We start from the raw sequence: 7,385 nt of genomic DNA, 5'->3' as shown, positions 1-7,385 counted from the left end.
AAGAAGAAGAAGAAGAAGAAGAAGAAGAAGAAGAAGAAGAAGAAGAAAAGGAGAAGGAGAAGGAGAAGGAGAAGGAGAAGGAGAAGAAGAAGAAGAAGAAGAAGGAGGAGGAGGAGGAGAGGGAGGAGGAGGAGAGGGGGAGGAGAGGGGGAGAAGAAGAAGAAAAAAACTAAGCAAAGATTACTTATTGGACAACATCAAGTGGAATAACATTCACAGTCTGAAGAAAGAGAAAAGGGGGCAGAAAACTTATTTGAAGAAATAATGGATGAAAACTTCTCTGACCTGGGGAAAGAAATAGATACTGAGATCTAGAAAGCCGAAAGAGTTCCAAATAAGATGAACACAAAAAGACCTACCCGAAAACACATTATAATTCAAATGTCAAAAATAAAAAAAAAAAAGAGTCTTAAAAGCAGCAAGAAAAAAGCGACTTATACTTACAAAAGACCCCCATAAGACTATCAGTAGATTTCTCAGCAGAAACTTTGCAGTGCTCTTCCAACCAAGAATATTCTACCTAGCAAGGCTATCATTCAAAATTGAAGGAGAAATAGAGTTTTCCAGACAAGCAAAAGCTTACAAGAAATGTTAAATGGACTTCTTTAAGTTGAAAAGAAAAGGCATTAATTAGTAACAAGAAAACATATGAAAGTAAAAATCTCACTGAAAAACGTAAATATATAGTAAAGGATTAATTGCCTTTAAAACTAGTATGAAGATTAAAAGACAAAAGTAGTAAAAATAATTACAATAGTTAAGGGATACACAAAATAAAAATATATATATAATGTAACATCAAAAAACATAGATAAATAGATTGACAGGTGAGAGAGAGATCTAGGTCTATATTTAAATATCAAATACACACACACACACACACATCCTATTATCTATTTCTCTGGAGAACTAATATAGTAACCAAGTGGGATATAGCCCAACAATGAAAAGTGTTTTAACATCTGAATATCAATTAATGTAATGTACCGTGTCAATAGAATAAAGGACAAAAATCATGTGATCATCTCAATAGACTCAAAAAAAGAATTTCACAAAATCCAACACACTTTCATGATTAAAAATACTCAACAAGGGTGCACCTAGGTGACTCAGTTGGTTAAGCTTCTGCCTTTGGCTCAGGTCATGATCCCAGAGTCCTGGGATCGAGCCCCGCATTGGGCTCCCTGCTCATTGGAGAGCCTGCTTCTTCCTCTGCCCCTCACCCCACTTGTGCTCTCGTGCTCTCTCTCTCTAATAAATAAATAAAATCTTAAAAAAAAAATACTCAATGAGCCAGAAATAGAAGAGATCTTCCTCAACCTGATAAAAGATGTCTACAAAAACCCCACAGCTAATATCATATTTAATGGTGAAAGACTGGATGTTTTCCTCCTGCGACCAGAAACAAGGATGTCTGCTTTCACCACTTCTACTTGACATTATACTGGAAGTTCTAGCTAGGAAATTGGGCAATAAAAGGAAATAAAAAGCATTGAGATTGGAAAAGAAGTAAAACTATCCAATTTGTGTATGACATGATTTTGTATGTAGACAATCCTAATGATCCACTAAAAATCTATTAGAACTTATAAATGAGTTCAGCAAGGTTGCAGGGTACAAGATCAATACACAAAAATCAACTGTATTTCTTCTACACATTAGCAATAAGCAATCTGAAAATGAAATTAGGAAAGCAATTCCATCTACAATAGAATCAAAAAAGAATTAAATACTCAGGAATGAATGTATCAAAAGAAGCACAATTACTCTGAAAATTATAAAGCATTGTTAAAAGAAATGAAAGTGATTTAAGTAAATGGAAAAACATCCCATGTTCATGGATTGGAAAACACTATTGCTAAGATGGCAATATTCCCAAAATTAATACAGAGATTCAATGCAACTCCTATCAAAATCTCAGCTGACTTCTTTGCAGAAGTTGGTAATCTGATCCTAAAACTACAATAATTAAGTCAGTGTCATACTGACTGAAAGATAGGCATATAGATTGAGGAACAGAATTAGATTCAGAAATAAACCCTTACATTTATGATCAATTGATTGTGACAGTAGTACCAAGACAATTCCAGGGGGAAAAAAATAGCCTTTTCTACAAATAGGGCTGGGGCAACTAGATATATCCATGCAAAAGAATGAAGTTGGACCCATTCCTCATATCATACACAAAACTTAACTCGAAATGGATCACTGAACTAAATCAAATACCTAAGACCATAAAACTGTTACAGGAAAATAAGAATAACTTTTCAGTACCTTGGGGTAGGCTAGATATGACAGCAAGAGCAAAAGCAATGAAAGAAAAAATAGATAAATTGGACTTCACCAAAATTAAATACTTTGTGTTGCAAAGGACACCAACAAGAAAGTCAGAAGACATCCACAGAATGGGAGGGAAAAAATTGCAAATCATATATCTGATAAGGGACTTACATTTAGAATATATAAAGGACTATGACAGCTCAACAACAAGAAGGCAAATACCCTCATTAAAAATGGGCAAAGAACGTGAATAGATATTCCACCAAAGAAAATATGCAGATGGCCAATAAGCACATGAAAAGATGTTCAACATCATTAACCATCAGGGAAATACAAATCAAATCCGCAATGAGATACCACTTCATGCTCACTAGAGAGCTAGAATTAAACAGCCAAATCAAGTGTTGGCAGAGATGTGAAGAGATCAGAACCTTCATACACTGCTGGCAGGAATGTAAAATGATGTAACCACTTTGGAAAATAATCTGGCAGGTTTTAAAATGGTTAAACAGAGATCCCATATGGCCCAACAATTCCATTCCTGGGTCTATCCCCAAGAAAAATGAAAATAGATGCCTACACAAAAACTTGTACACTGAAAGAGTTCCAAATAAGATGAACAATGTTATTCATAATAGGCAAAAAGTGGGAAAAAACAAAATGTCCATTGATTGAAGAATGTATAAATAAATGTGGTATGTCCATACAATGGAATATTATTTTGCAACAAAAATGAAGTATTGATACATGCTACAACATGAACGAATTTTGTATTATTATGCTAAGTGGAAGAAGCCCGTTACAAAGGACCTCATATTGTATGATTTTATTATACGAAATTTCCAGAGTAAGCAAATCTAAAAAGATCAGCCATTTTCTTAAGCTGGGGGATGGAAGAATGGGGTGACTGCTCATTGGTATAGTGTTTCTTTTTTGGGTGATGAAAATATTCTAAATGATGGTGATAGTTGCAGAGTTCAGTGAATATACTAAAACTATTGAATTGTACACTTTAAAAGTGTGAATTGTATGGCATGTGAATTATGTATCAATAATCAATAAAGTTGTTATATTTAAAATCAATAAATTAAAATAGAAGGACAATAGAAAAAAAATCAATGAGGCAAAACGCTGGTTAGACAAAACAACCAATAACATTGATAAACCACAAGCACATTTAGTTTTATAAAAACTGCCAAACTGCTTTCCAGAGTGGCTATAGTATTTTACATTCCCACCTCCAGGATCCTTCAAAATATCTAGGCAGGAACAAGAAATAAAACAGTCTCCATATAAAAAAATAAAAATGCCTTGAGCTTCAGACTTCTTTACAGCACAGAACAGCAGAGACAGTAATGTTATTTCTAAAAATTTTCAAGGAATGCTTCTAGCCCAAGAATACCTTAGTGCATTTGGGCATTAAGGAGGGCACGTGATGTCATGAGCACTGGGTGTTATATGCAACTGAGGAATCACTGAACTCTACCTCTGAAACTAATAGCACAGTATATGTTAATTCATTGAATTGAAAGAAAATAAAATTTAAGAAAATAAAAATAAAAGAATTACACCTAAGTAAAAGAAAAAAAAAAATCCCATAGACCAGATGGCTTAAACAAAAGACATTTTATTCGCACAATTCTGGAGGCTCAAAGTCCAGCAGATTCAGTATCTGCTGAGGGGTTGCTTTCTGGTTCATAGATGGCCATATTTTCACTGGGTACTCACATGGCAGGAGGAATGAGGGAACTCTCTGGGGTCTCTTTTGTAAGGGCACTAGTCCTACTAATGAGGCCTCTACTTCATGACTTAATCACCTCCAAAAAGCCCCACCTCCTAATACCATCACATTGGAGGTTAGGTTTCAACATACCGATGTCGCAAACAATCTATAAGAAATTATATGGTTAGCTACATTGTATCTCATGTGCAAAAGAACAACGGAAGGGATTCTTAGAAATGCAAGTGCTTTCTCAGAAAACACACCACCAAAAATTCTTGTAGACATAGCTCCAGTTGAATAAGGTAAAAAGCAACTTAATGTTTTAAAAAATGAGAAAAATATAGTGTCAAAGGTTGACAGTGAGCACACAAACCAGTTATAAGAAGAGGCCAACCCAAATCATCGCTATGAATCTAGTTACAGAATTGAATGTGAATACTGAGAATTCTTCTTGAGACCCAAAACATTTAACATAATAATGTTCCCTGCCAGTGATCTAGATATACATACCAGTCTATTCTTTTAAGGGCCAAGAAGTGAGTGGCTAAGACACCAGGTGAGGAGAAATCTTTTCTAAATGCATCCTTATGAATACAGGCCATAATCTAAAAGAACCCTAAGAACAGAAAAAAAGCAGAGAAGATACCTTCCAAGACACAGGAGAAGATAACCACCAAAGACAACAAAACCCAGATAATGAAAGACAGAAAGCAAAAGAAAGAGCAAGAAAGGATAAAAATCAGAAAGCATGAAACAACATGGCGAAAATAAGACCGAAGGTATCAGTTACAATGACAAATGCAGATAGGTCAAATACCTCTGTAACGGGACATAAACTATTAGTTTAATTCAAAAAACAGTATCAAACCACGTGCTGTTTATAAGAGACACACTTAAAACTACGGTGTGGGATGGGATTCATGCACACAAGGACGGTGGCCACAGGCTGTCCTGCAGAGCCCAGCCCTGAGACACCATGGAGCATACAGGAGATATCCAATATGCATTTGGCAATGAAAGCAAAGGGGTGGGCAAAAATGTGCTAGGTAAATGCAGACAGCAAGCAAGTGAAACAGACAGATATCAAAAATTTTCTTAATCATAGAAAATAAAACCCAAAACAAAAGTATTAAAATAAGGCAAAGAAGATTGTTTTATTTTGCCTAAGGATATAAATCATATTAATGATGAAAGTTATAAATCAAATCATAATTCCATTATCCTTCTTCCATGTGAAATGCTATGACATCAAAATATATAAAATGAAAAGTTTTTAAAACACCAGGAGAAATTGGCAAAAATGCAATTGTGGTGGGAAGTTGTACCTTAGCTCTCAGGCTCTTTGACAAAGGTGGTATGTTTGAAAGCAACAAGAATGTGGAGACCTTGAACAGCATGGTCAAGCCTGCTGATTTAACAGACTGCTGGAGAAAGCAACACCCTACCTCCCCTCCCAGCACAGTTATTATTTGTTCAGAGATAGCCGAACAAATGTGAACTTTTTTTTTTTAAAGGTTTGCCAGTATTTTTTTTTTTTAATTTATTTATTTGACAGAGAGAGAGACAGCGAGAGAGGGAACAGAAGCAAGGGGAGTGTGAGAGGGAGAAGCAGGCTTCCCGCGGAGCAGGGCGCCCGATGCGGGGCTCGATCCCGGGACCCTGGGATCATGACCTGAGCAGAAGGCAGACGCTTAACAACTGAGCCACCCAGGCGCCCCGTGAACTTTTTTTTTTTTAAATGGACGAGTCTATGTGGGGGGACCAGGAGTCTTTTGGGGAAGCTGGCGAGTGGGTGGGGTAGAGGGGACAAGAAGGCAGATGTTCCCTCTCTGGTCCCTGGGACTGGGTTTGAGCTCCTAAAGTCGGAAATGAGGACTAAAGCTAAAGAATCAAGTTTTCCTGAGCAATCTGGTAAATTTCTGGGCCATGGAGTGACAGCCAGAGGTCACCTATGCTTGAGGAAAAAGTCTTAGAGTCCACACTGGAGCTCAAAGGGACCTCTGCTGGGTTCAGATGACAAAGTGTGGCTTAGGGCTGGACAAGTGCCCAACACTCTTTCCACTCCTATGGGGAGATGGGCCATATTTTGTGGGGGTCTTGCCTTTGTCAATGGGATAGGGCATGGGAGGGGGCTGTGCCTTCATAATTTGGGTATAATTTGGGCATAAGAGGGATATGCACATTACATTGTGGTCATAGGCTAGTGACCTGTGAGCCATGTCCACATCAAATTTTACATAAAAACAAACCTCTTTCTTTCCCAGCATTCAAGAAATATTTATAAACATTGATTATATATTGGGCCACAGAGAAAACCTCAGTGAATACCAAAAAGCAGAAAGTGTATTGAGGGTCTAAAACCTCAAAGCAATAAATGTACAAGTGAATGACTACAGCTTAATTTTTTAAAAGCACTATGTGTAAACCAAACCTCAGTGTTAAAAATCTAACCACTTGAAACTTAAAAATAAAAAAATGCCCTCCTAAATGAATGTCAGGTGACAGAAGAGATCAAAACTGCAATTACATAGACAGGAATGATGAGAATACTACCCAGCAAAACTTAGGGGACACAGCTAGAGCCTGCTTTCATTACTAAGCAAGAAGGAATTAATAAAATGAGATGAGTCATCAACATAAGAAATTAGAAAAAGGGAAATAAGATGTGAGGACTGTGTTTTAAAAAACATGCATATAAGAATAAAAACAAAAGTAAATGAATTAGAAGAAGAAAAAAATCAAGTCTAGACAAATAAAATTCAGGTCTATTCTATGGAGAGACTCATCCTGCAGGACGGGTGGAGGGGGGGTGGCTTGAAGGGGGGGTGGGGCCCTGGGGGCCTGGGATTCCCCTCCCAGCTACTGACACCCAGCAGGGCCCCTCTGAGCCTCACCCCCTTCCTCCAGCTCCAGGGGCCAGCTGGGGTTGTTTGAGGTTGAATGTAAATCAGAAGACTGTAGGCCGGCCCCACACCATGGGCACTAGCATTTCAGAAACCAAAGTGAGCATGCTATGAAGAAGCCCCTGGTACCAATTTGCCCCCTTTCTAAGTCTGCCCTGTAGCTAATGTAACCGCTAAGTAATTTTGGATGCCTTGGATTTGGTCATTTGTTCTCTGTGGATCTCAGCCTCCTGATTCCAGTCCCCTCCGGTGTTAGGGCACAGAACGACCCAATACAAAGGGGCTTTGTAGGCCCTGGCAGCCAGCGTGAGACCCAAAAACCAGGCCTAGGTAGCCAGGGGCACAGAAGGTTCTGGGCAGGTGGGGTCTTTAAAACAGCTCTCCCTGCTGAGCCCCCAGGGAATTGCAGATTCATAAGCAAAACAAATGTTGCCATTGTTAAGCGGCTAAGCTTTGGGGTGGTTTGCCTCACAGCCATA

The sequence above is a fragment of the Phoca vitulina genome, unplaced genomic scaffold (genome assembly GCF_004348235.1).
Source record: "Phoca vitulina isolate PV1807 unplaced genomic scaffold, GSC_HSeal_1.0 scaffold61, whole genome shotgun sequence".
Lineage (NCBI taxonomy): Eukaryota > Metazoa > Chordata > Mammalia > Carnivora > Phocidae > Phoca > Phoca vitulina.
Note: the sequence above shows the minus strand (reverse complement) of the source record.